General features: G+C 45.4%; 1 pseudogene; it reads right to left on the reverse strand.

Annotated features, from left to right (window-relative positions):
• LOC119300447 overlaps window positions 1-899 on the reverse strand; it is a 2,839-nt pseudogene extending 1,940 nt beyond the window's left edge.
• Between the last annotated feature and the right edge of the window lie 11,023 nt (window positions 900-11,922).

Raw genomic sequence — 11,922 nt, forward strand, 5'->3', positions numbered from 1 at the left:
TTGCATTGAAGCGAGATTGATCTTGATGGAGGCCATAGTCAATGTGGAGTCCAAGGTTCCAGGCGACAGAATACAGGTGGCCCGCAGCGTTTTCTTTTTGTTTTTTTTGAGAACAAACATGTTTTTCTTCACAATCTATATCTACACTATCTATACTTTCTACTACTACTATAGAACAAGAAATTTTGAACTCGTTTCAGCCACCCGTCATGACGTAGAGGCAATTATCAGCCGTTGATTTTTTTCGACGGACTGAATCGCTACCGTTTATTACAGCAAACTCAATTGATCCGTCTTCGGGATTCGCTTATGCAGTCGCTCGCCAAAAGGAGGCCGACCGGGTTTTTTTCTAGAGTCATCGAGGCACTGTAGAGCTGCACCTGCAGTTGCACACTTTGCGGCCTTGTTCGGTTGATAGGGATCTAGGAGGGGTTTGGCAGGGATTGAGGTGGATATATATAATCTCTCACAAGTCAAAATCCACCCAAATTCTCTCCAATTCTCTTGAGAAGAGGTGTAACCGAACAAGGCCTGCAACGTCTCGTGATGCTGATGAGAAAAGTTCTCACAGAATCAAAGGTCCTCTGTGGCCGAGATAATAACGAGGTTACTTCTCGGCCTATTGAGCTCATGCTAACCACTTGATCGAGCCTTTCGGTCTCTTCCTCCTCTGGCGCTCCCGCGGGCGACAGGGGAGGAACCCTAGCCGCCGGCCCTTCTCCACCTCTCTTCTCCTCCTCCTCCTCCCGCCGCCGCCAAAGGGCGCGCCCGGGCGAAGCCCGGCCGGCGCCGGCGGCGGCGGGGCGTCTTCATCGCCTCGTTCGGGAGGGCTGGCGCGGGCCGGCCGACCTGGATCTGGCCACGGCGTTCTCGCGGGGCGCCGCGGCGCGGCCCCTCATCGGCGCAGGATGGCGCGCGGGTGTGCGGGTGGCGTGATGGTCTGCTCCTCGGTGGTGCTCGGCTGGTGTGGAGACGGCGGCGGCTCGATCCAGATCCGGTTGGGGCGGGCTGCGGGCGGTGCGGGCTGTGGGCGGCTTCCTCCGCCGTGGCTGGCGGAGGGGTCGGCGCAGCAGTGGCGGCCTCGGCCTTCCCCTCCTCTTCTTCCTCCGGGGGGAGGTGGTGGGATGGGCTGGGGGTCGGGGATGGCGGCCGGCGCCCCAGCCAAAGCTGACCTCGCGGCGACGCGGGCCGCGTTCGGCAACGCTTTGGGGTCGGCCGACGGCGGGTATTGCCCCTCTCCCTTCCGTGCATCCCTTCCCAGTCCCCGGGTTGGTTTGGATCTTGCCGGATCCACCTCCGGTGTGTTCTGGTGGAGCAGATCGGTGTCCGGGGGAAACCTTGGCAGCCTTAGGCTGACTGGCAGCGGCGACGCCGATTTTTGGCGCCGCTTTCCTCCTTGGGGGCGTTGCTGAGGGCACCATCTCTCCTCTCCAACCCTTGTCCGGGTGAAAGCCCAAGATCCGATGCGGATCGGGCGTCGGCGGCGCCTTTGGCACCGTAACCTTCCTGGAGGCGACGCCAAGGACATTGGGATCGGTTGGAAGGGTCTGCAGGTGAGGGGTGGGGGTGTGCTGCCTCCCTTCGGTGGAGCGGTGTTTCATTCTACATATTCTTGGCGGCGGCTCTTGGCGGCATGGAGCAGCGGAGGCTGGGCGTCAGATGTGTGGTGACGGACACGCGCAGGAGGTCGACGCTGTCTGGCGTCGTGGTGGCGTCGGCGGCAGCGAGACCAGGCAAGGCTGTTACAACAGTACAACTCTGAAGATGGATATGTGGTAGGTGGTTGTGGCGGCCTCATACCCGGCGGGCGGCCTGGTTGAGGAGCACGCCGGACTGGTGGGTGCCCATACCCGGCAGGCGTCCAGGTTGGGACCTCAGGTCTTAGATGTTAGGTTTGGCTGCGAGGTCTGTTTGGTATTAGGCCCAGACCATCAGCGCCCCTTCATCAGTTAGATAGGAGTAGCGACAGAGGTTGCGAAGATGGTGGCTTTGGTCTTACTGTTGTACGACTTTGTAAGGTTTTGTGCTAATAATTAATAAAGTGGCCGTATGCATCGACCAGATGCAGAGGCCGGGGGTATTCCTCCTTTTCGAAAAAAAAAGGTCCTCTGTGGCTGGTTTTTGAAGTATCCATGGTGCAAGGAAAGAGATGTTATTTGCAGTTTGACCAAGACACCACGTGCTGCCGTATACTGGTACTATATAGTGTACCAGCTTTGAAGCATATGAGCCGTTTGATCTTTACTATCGGACAGCTAGCATTCAACGGGTTGAAATCCTCGACAACGTGGCAGTTTGCTTACCATTGGATTGTGTGATCCAACGGCCAACATCCCTGGGATTCACGGTAGGAGTTAGTGTTGCACTGTCCTGCTGTCTGCTGTGTCAGGTGGCAGGCTTTTGTTGAGTAAAATACTACTCAGAAAATCAGGAGTCTTCTAGGCGCCTTGGACCATGGCAATGCCTACAGAGCAGAGCCCAGATCTCTACTCCTATAAAAATGCGAGTTGATGGTGATGGTGTGTCTGCCTTCGGGCCATCTCAACCATCCAATCTAAAATGTAAGGCTGAGCGTGAGACCAGTTGCCCCCGAGCAACTTAAGTTGCACTTTTACATAAACCATCCCGCACACCAGAAAGCTCCCGAAAGTTCCCCTTCCTCCTCTCTCGCGAAAGAAACAGAGTCTTCCAGAACTCCAAAATTCCTCACCGCCGGCCACTCCTTTCTCTTTCCCGGTGACCATCCGAGTTGAATTGGGAGAAGGTCCCTCCCCTTGTATAGCTGTAGTTTTAAGGGTCTCACTAAATCAGGTTTTGCTTCGAGCTTGCCGAGCATCTCTCCTTCTAGATCTGGTCGTGTAGGTCATCGGAGACAGAGAGGATAGCGGCGGTTGCTGCCATGTCAAGTATGCTCATTTTCCCTTTGTGGTCGTTGGGTTGATTCTCTTTTGTGCAGGCTTTGGTTCTTAACCTCCAAGTTGACGCCCCTTTTTCATGGTACAGGCAGCGGATGATTTTTGCTGGTGGTGAGCCGCTCGTTCACGGCGGCGCTGGCACCAACTACCCCGACCTATTGTGTCCTCTCTCAACCACTATCTCCTCTGTAAGTTAAGTTTTTCTCCTATCAGATCCAAGAAATTGATCAATTGTTTGGGAGTAGAGATGCGTATCAGACCCATGCGTGATTGAAACCTTGGTCTCTCTAAACATGTGATTTGTTAAAGGTTTATCCGCGCAGTTCCTTGTGAGATGCAGAATTAGACTTTCACTGTACTCCATCCCATCAGGTTGGAACAAGATTTTCTATTCAGTATATCTAGACTATTTTTTTTAACTGTGACCTGCGTTAGATCTTTGGTGCAAGGTAAGTAGAGATCATGATCAAGGATGACTAAACATTATTAAGCAGAGAATTTCTCAAGTCCCACACTCAAGCAAATTTTTTTTTAATTGAGACGCTGGCTAGGTAGTGGCTAGCGATAGCAATTTAACGAGCCTACCACGGACGGCGCCACGGCGGGATCAGAGGATGCACGTAGCACCGTGCTGATCCTCCAGCCTCAAGGCGCAGCCTGTTGTCTCGGCACGCACACAGAGCTAATCCGCGGGCAGAGTGCAGCAGCACATGGCGGCACAAGCGACGCGATGTTCGTAGTAGTTTGGCTAGCTAGAAGATGTACAGGACAGGGAAGAGGGCAGAAAAGCTACAATTTTTCTTTTCTGTTTTTCTGTGTTCGTGTTGTCGATTTCCCAAAAAAAATCTGAATTTCAGTGGAGCAAAGGCATGAACTGTAGACCATATACATTATTTTTATGTACAAGAGTTATTGCCTACTTTGATTTTTCATCATGTTTAATGTTTGAGTTTGCCCCACCTAGATTTTTATTCTTCCTCCGCCACTGCCTACCATGGTCGTAGACTAGACTAAGCATGCGAAGTGGAGCCGTAGATCACGCGGCCAAATCAGATTTTGTGCATTGTATGGTCTCTTGGCAGTTTTAGATTCCTCTTAAAAAATAATACCATTGTGTTTATGTTGAATACTATTTGGGTGATGATATTGATATCATACGACAGTGAGGCAATTTGTAGTTACCGCTAGAGGAATTGACTTTGATATCATACAACAGTGAGGTAAAAATGTTTTTGACACCCCAAAATTTACCAATGATTTCAATAGATCAGTTTCGACATATACTACTGTTAGAAGATGATACAACTTTTATTGGTGAAGTTGACATCAAAATTGGAGGTTACAAATCATTGTACAGTTCTATAGTGTCGGTTAGTTTTGTTTGATAGGTACATCTTCATCTCTTGTACATTTTGTTTCTTTGCTCAGTATAAAATGTATTGTGGGTGTTCATTGTCTTTTTTTGCCAAAATATACTATAGGCCCTCTATAGGGTCATTATTTCTCCTTTGCGTAAACATACTACAGATCATCATGTATGCAGTAGTGATTGTATGATGTCGTTCTAGGTGATAAGATAGATGAAGCAAGAGCTCGAGAGCTAATATTGTTGCTGCAGGAGACAAGGCTATACTATGCTTGATGAATGATTCCATGACCTGAGAGATGCCTAAGTTATGTAAGTCGTGCCTAAAAAAATTCTTCTCTTCATGGCGAGCGCTACTGCCACTTCCACATATTTTACAATTTGTAATTATTGGTTGCGGTGCTTGCATGCCTTGCCATTGAGGAACCCAATGTTGGAAGGAGACCGACGCACCTCACATAAATTTCCAATAGTAATTTAGCTTGGTGGACAAGGCCATTCTATTTTTGTCTTCTGCTTTGCTTGTGTTTTGTAAGTTCTTTATTCCTTCTATCAATGAAATCGACAACTCTCCTGTTGTGTCATCAAACTAAACTGGAACCTATATCCCTTTTGAAGATGATTTTGAGGCATGAATGTTTCTTTCTATATTGCAATGTCAATTATTCATGTACATGCAACCATTTTTGAACTATAATGCACTCGCAAACTGTTTAAGCAACATTTAGTATTGGTTTGTTACACTTGCAATACGCAGATTGATATGCCTCAAAATACGTTTATGTGATAGGTGACGAAAGAGGAAATTTTCTAACACGTTGAGCCCCATCAGATTGGAGCCAAAGATGAAACCAGTAGTCGCTAACTCCATTGCACAGATTTCTTATTGAGGCATTGTCGTTCTTTCATTATTCATATTAAGGTTAGGTTAGAGTGATGTGCTTAATGATCACCATTTCTAGCAGAGAGTGGTGTGTGTGCTGGAGGTGGAGCAGATGTTAAGTGACAATGATTCGAAGAGACAGATTTGGAGTCCGAGCTAAACCTGGTTTCATCACAATTGCCAAATATGTGGATGTATTTGCAATTGCCACATGCTCTCTGTCCAAAGATATAGGACGTAGCAAACAATGAGAAACCCGACAAGGAGACAACAAATATTATTGCAAGGTGAAGATGGAGAAAAAAAAGACTTTGGCTTAGAAGAAGGTTATATTGGCAGGAAACTGTATGATTCTTCTGAAGAGTACCTATAAAATATATGTCATTGCTTTGATCAATGACTTTGCACATTCTTGTGTTGTTTCTCATTTTTTGTGATTCCGTAGCGAAGCGCGGGCATCTTACTAGTAAAATATAAAAAACTAACGTGCTCCGCTGAGTTGAAGGGAATGATGTACTAGAATGAAGGGTTTGATACAATTTGCCTTAAAAGGAAAATCTACAAAGAAACAATAGAAAATGCATGTAGGCATGAAAGAAAGTGTATCACAAATTTAACAAGTCCGGATGCATGTCCTGATAAAAACAGTCTCGATGCGTATGTCCTTGCAAGCTTAAAACACGAGATAATTAAATATTGTGCATGTAGAAAATAAATAAGAACTTTCAAAAATAAAATAAATTTAGATTGTATTTTGAACAAATTTCTATTAAATAAATTTAGATTGTATTTTGAACAAATTTCTATTCTCGACTGTTCTAGAACTTTTATTTCTTAATGAGCCGAGTTACACACACAGTGAGCCCCTAAAAAAATTATAAATCTAGCCAATTTTGCATATAGTGCATCTACCCGATGCCTATTGAAGTATTGAGTATATGTGCATCTACCCAATGTCCAGATTTTGTTACTACCCCAAGATGTCACATCTATTTCTCCCTAAGGAAAAAAGATGTCACATCTATTTTTTGATGGCATAGTTTTAAGTGATAAATTATCATGAAATTATGAAAAGTATTCACTGCTAGAGTAAGTTTTCTTAATGCAATTAATGACCGGTTGACAATTGAACCCAAATTTTCCCATTATTTGATTATCCATAGTAGTGCGAAAAGGAAGCCTGAAGTAAGAGTGGTGTTGAGTTTCTCGCCTCTTTGCCCAGTTGACACTACATGCGAAGCATGTGCTGTTTGCTAATAGTAGTAACATACAACTCACATGGCTTCTTTCTGAAACAGTCCGGAGAGACAACACACAAGAAAATTTACATCACCATCACCAAAGAATCCAACCGCCGCTGTCGCCGAAGCGTTCGCCGGAGGAGAGAGACATAGACCTCCAACTTGCCAAGATCCAAAATAGTGTCATAGCAGTCAAGCTGCGTTATGAGCCTCTCAACACGCGCCATCACAAATAGTGACGCACATGTCTGGAGAGGAAGAAATAATGCAACGCACGGGGAACTCAGCAACATTTTTTAGGGTCTGAGCAAAATATTAAAGCATGATGCCTTAAGATGTCTATCTAAAAAAAGCGTGATGCCTTTGGATTTTGGAGAGGTACTACTAAAATTAACAGTTGACGACTAATGAGTTGAGATCAAAGTTGTAAGATCAAGAAAAAATATTGTGCCTGGTGATATTCATCCAATGGCCCAAAATAGATCGAACATTATTCATCTTTCACCCCCTCCTCTTCGCGCAGCCGCCAACCTATGCGTCCCAACCTGCCTACGTCCGCCCCTCCCCTATAGCCGGCGGGCGCTACCACGCGCCGTCTTACCCTCCCCCTCGACGCAGACCCGACACTGAGGGGGGCATGGGCGGCCACCCCAGGATGTGTTGCTTCGTGGATGGAAAACGATACTGCCATGCTGGCCCACGTTACTGCGTACAGGGCCTGGCTATTGTGTAGTGCTTGCCAATCAAATCGATCTCGATTTCGACCACCTCCTGTGAGTGTCGTCCAACAGCCGTCTGACTGCCTCGCGTTGTCACGCCTACAATCATTATCGCCTTCGTTGATGAAGTTCCGTCACAGCGTTCAACTTGTACCGTTTGCGGGGGGAGCACCCCTTGTGTCGTTGTGCCAAGTAGGCGACTTCAGTCTCCACTTGGGCCTCCACTCTGACAGAAGCCCACCCTTCGTTTAGAATTCCATCGCCCCATCTAGATCATTCGCACCATGATCCGATCCTCGCACCCATAGCTCATGATACCACTTGCTACCTTTTGAGCGTGCGTTGATTTTCTCTTGAAGAGAAAACGGTGATGCAGTAAACAGGGGCAGAGACAGGAGGACGAGCAGGGGCCAGGCCCCCCAACGATCGAGAATTGCTTTAGCACGAGCTGATAATTAGCGATAAATTTGGTTGATTTCATGTACTTGGCCCCCCTGACACGAACAAGCAAAAGATAAAGGCCCATAAGAAGGCCCAAGACCATGAAGTCCCTTCGTAGAGTCCTACACCAGAGTCATTAAGATGCAATTAGCGCCGCCGGCTGCCGCTAGGTTATTTCCTGCCGTTCTCGTCTTCTCGATGGCTCCCATCTCTCCATCAGATTCGATTCAGAGTAAATCAGGCGATCCCGATGTCGCGAGGGGCAATCCTGTAGGCTGCACCAAATGATTCTCCTGTGCTCCAGCTAACTACCCAAGGTTAGCACTAGTGGCTACTGTCACCAATCTCTCACAACTCCCATCTTACGTGACAAAATTCTACTTTTAATTTAATTTACTTCTTCTGATTGTAAGATCAATGATGCTAAGTTCTCTCCTAAGAAAATTAATAATATTTTTGATCGTTTGTTAACAAGAATTATATATGATAGGAACGCTATTGATCTTATTGAGAATTGTAGCGTCCAATTTAGATTAATACAAAATATAACTATGTTTTTGTTCTATCGAGGCAACACCTTATTATATCACTCGCAATTTTTTTTACCGGCTTGGCCCCTACTATACCTAAATCCTGGCTCCGCCCCTGGTAGCAAAGTAGCGTAAGTATTTTCCTCAGTTTTGAGAACCAATGTATCAATCCAGTAGGAGACAACGCATAAGTCACTTAGTACCTGCACAAACAATCAAGAACCTTGCAACCAACGCGATAAAGGGTTGTCAATCCCTTCATGGTCACTCGTAAAAATGAGATCTGATAAATATAGTAAAGTAAATATTTTTGGTATTTTTGTTGTATAGATGGGAAAGTAAAAATTGCAAAATAATAAACGAGATGCGACGTAAATAAAAGAGATGCAATATAATAAGAAAGTGACCTGAGGGCCATAGGTTTCACTAGTGGCTTCTCTCAAGATATCATGTATTATAGTGGTCAGTGGGTGAACAAATTACTGCCGAGCAATTGATAGAAAAGCGCATAGTTATGAAGATATCTAAGCCAATGATCATGAATATAGGCATCACGTTCGTGTCAAGTAGATCGAAATGATTCTGCATCTACTACTATTACTCCACACATCGACCGCTATCCACCATGTATCTAGAGTATTAAGTTCATAAGAACAGAGTAACGCTTTAAGAAAGATGACATGATGTAGAGGGATAAACTCAAGCAATATGATATAAACCTCATCTTTTTATCCTCGATGGCAACAATATAATACGTGCCTTGCTACCCCTACTGTCACTGGGAAAGGACACCGCAAGATTGAACCCAAAACTAAGAACTTCTCCCATTGCAAGAAAGATCAATCTAGTAGGCCAAACTAAACCGATAATTCGAAGAGACTTGCAAAGATATCAAATCATGCATATAAGAATTCAAAGAAGAACCAAATAATATTCATAGATAATCAAGTTCATAAATCTATAATTCATCGGATCTCGGCAAACACACCGCAAAAGAGTATTACATCGAATAGATCTTCAAGAACATCGAGGAGAACTTTGTATTGAAGATCAAAGAGAGAGAAGAAGCCATCTAGCTAATAACTATGGAGCCGAAGGTCTGTGGTAAACTACTCACGCTTCATCAGAGAGGCTATGGTGTTGATGTAGAAGCCCTCCGTTATCGATTCCCCTTCCGGCAGATCGCCGGAAAAGGCCCAAGATGAGATCTCACGGGTACAGAAGGTTGCGGCGGTGGAAAAGTGGTTTCGTGACTCCCCCGATGTTTCTAGGGTATAAGAGTATATATAGGCAAAAGAAGTACATCGGTGGAGCTACGAGGGGCCCACGAGGGTGGGGGTGCGCCTACCCCCTAGGCGTGCCCCCTGCCTCGTGGCCGTCTCGTTGCATCTCCGACTTCATCTCTAAGTCTTCTGGTTTGCTTTTGGTCCAAGAAAGATCATCGCGAAGATTTCATTCCGTTTGGACTCCGCTTGGTATTCCTTTTCTGCAAAACTCTAAAATAGGCAAAAAAAAATTGGCACCGGGACTCCGGTCAATAGGTTAGTCCCAAAAATAATATTAAAGAGCATATTAAAGCCCATAAAATATCCAAAACAGATAATATAATAGCATGGAACAATCAAAAATTATAGATACGTTGAAGACGTATCACCATTTATTAGAAAATACACAATAGATCATTGCAGAGAAGTAGATAGGACACACGACCTTTTGTTAATGAGGTTCACCACCGTGGCTAATCTTCGGGGCATAATTACGAGCACACCTCCACATGTACCAATCGTATGATACAAGTTGACAATAAGCCCTCCAAGCCGCCAGACAGTGCTCTGACCACCCTCACCATGGTCGGTCCAACAGCACCTGCCACGGGCGTCCAGACCGTCCCTCTCACAATCTCTGTCTTAGCCCAATTTATATTTAGTCTATTTTGGCTACCCGCGATGACCTTATATAATAGTCCCAGGTTACATGTGTCTGACTCAAACACTTAAGCCTTCACGTACTTCAAGTCTAACTGCTTGGGATGCATTTTTAGTACTTTTTTAAACAATCCATCAGCTGCTCCCACCCGCTCCACTCCTAGGGCGGCGACATGGGAGAAACCCCAGTTGTCGCCGCCCTCGTCTCCCTTCTCCTTTCACCCCGCCGCCATCGGAGGAAGCCGACAGATAAATCTCATTCGGTGGACGGAGGCGGTGGACTCTCGTCCTCTACCGCTGAGGGGACCTCCGGCCTAGCGCGGGGTGCAGCCCCAGACGACCTAGCGTTTGCGGAGATCGGAATTGGGACGGCGGTCCTGAGACTTTTTGGTGGTGGCTTCGCTACGACGGCTGCGAGGGCAGGTCATACGTCTACAATGTATCTATAATTTTTTTATTGTTCCATGGTATTATATTATCTGTTTTGGATATTTTATATGCATTAATATGCTATTTTATATTATTTTTGTGACTAACCTATTAACCTAGAGCCCAGTGCCAGTTTCTGTTTTTCCCTTGTCTTTGAATTTTACAGAAAAGGAATATCAAATGGAGTCCAAACAGAATAAAACTTTACGATAATTTTCTTGGACCAGAAGACACCTACGAGGCTTGGAGAGAGGGCCAGAAGAGTCTCAAGGAGGCCACAAGCCTCTAGGGCATGCCCACGGGGGGGGGGGGGCGTCCCCTGGCTTGTGGGCCCCTCGGGAGTCCCCTAACCCTAGTTCCACCTCTATATATTCTCAAATATTCCCCAAACATCAGAAGCGTTCACCAAAATAATTTTCCACCGCCGCAAGCCTCTGTTCCCATGAGAAACCATCTTGGGGACTTTTCCGGCACTCTGCCGGAGGGGGATTCGATCACGGAGGGCCTTTACGTCAACCTTGCTACCCTTCCAATGAAGCGTGAGTAGTTTACCATAGACCTAAGGGTCCATAGCTAGTAGCTAGATGGCTTCTTCTCTCTCATCTTCAATACAATGTTCTCCTTGATGTTCTTGGAGTTCTATCCGATGGAATATTATTTTGCGGTGCATTTGTTGAGATCCGATGAATTGTGGATTTATGATCAGATTATCTATGAATATTATTTAAGTCTTCTCTGAACTCTATTATGCATGATTAAGATATCTTTGTATTTCTCTTCGAACTATCGGTTTGGTTTGGCCAACTAGATTGGTTTTTCTTGCAACGGGAGATGTGCTTAGTTTTGGGTTCAATCTTGCAGTGTCGTCACCCAGTGACAGAAGGGGTAGCGAGGTACGTATTGTATTCTTGCCATCAAGGATAAAAATATGGGGTTTATATTATATTGCTTGAGTTTACCCCTTTATATCATGTCATCTTACTTAAAGCATTGCTCTGTTCTTATGAACTTAATACTCTAGATGCAGGCATGAGTCGGTCGATGAGTGGAGTAATAGTAGTAGATGCAGAATCGTTTTGATCTACTTGTCACGGATGTGCTGCCTATTTCCATGATCATTGCCTTAGATATCATCATAACTATGTGCTTTTCTGTCATTGCTCAACAGTAATTTGTTTACCCACCTTATGTTTTCTTTCAAGAGAGAAGTCTCTAGTGAAACCTATGCCCCCCGGGTCTATTTTTCATCATATATTTTCAGATCTATAAACCAAAACCCCAAAAATACCTTGCTGCAATTTATTTATATTTACTTTAGTTTGCTTTTTTATTTATCTTTTATACCTATCTCTATTAGATCACACTCTTGCAAGTGACCATGAAGGGATTGACAACCCCTTTTTCGCGTTGTGTGCAAGTGTTTGTTAGTTTGTGCAGGTGCATATATTGGAGACTTTCTTATGCCTCCTATTG

Source organism: Triticum dicoccoides, chromosome 5A (genome assembly GCF_002162155.2).
Source record: "Triticum dicoccoides isolate Atlit2015 ecotype Zavitan chromosome 5A, WEW_v2.0, whole genome shotgun sequence".
In the NCBI taxonomy this organism is placed as follows: Eukaryota; Viridiplantae; Streptophyta; class Magnoliopsida; order Poales; family Poaceae; genus Triticum; species Triticum dicoccoides.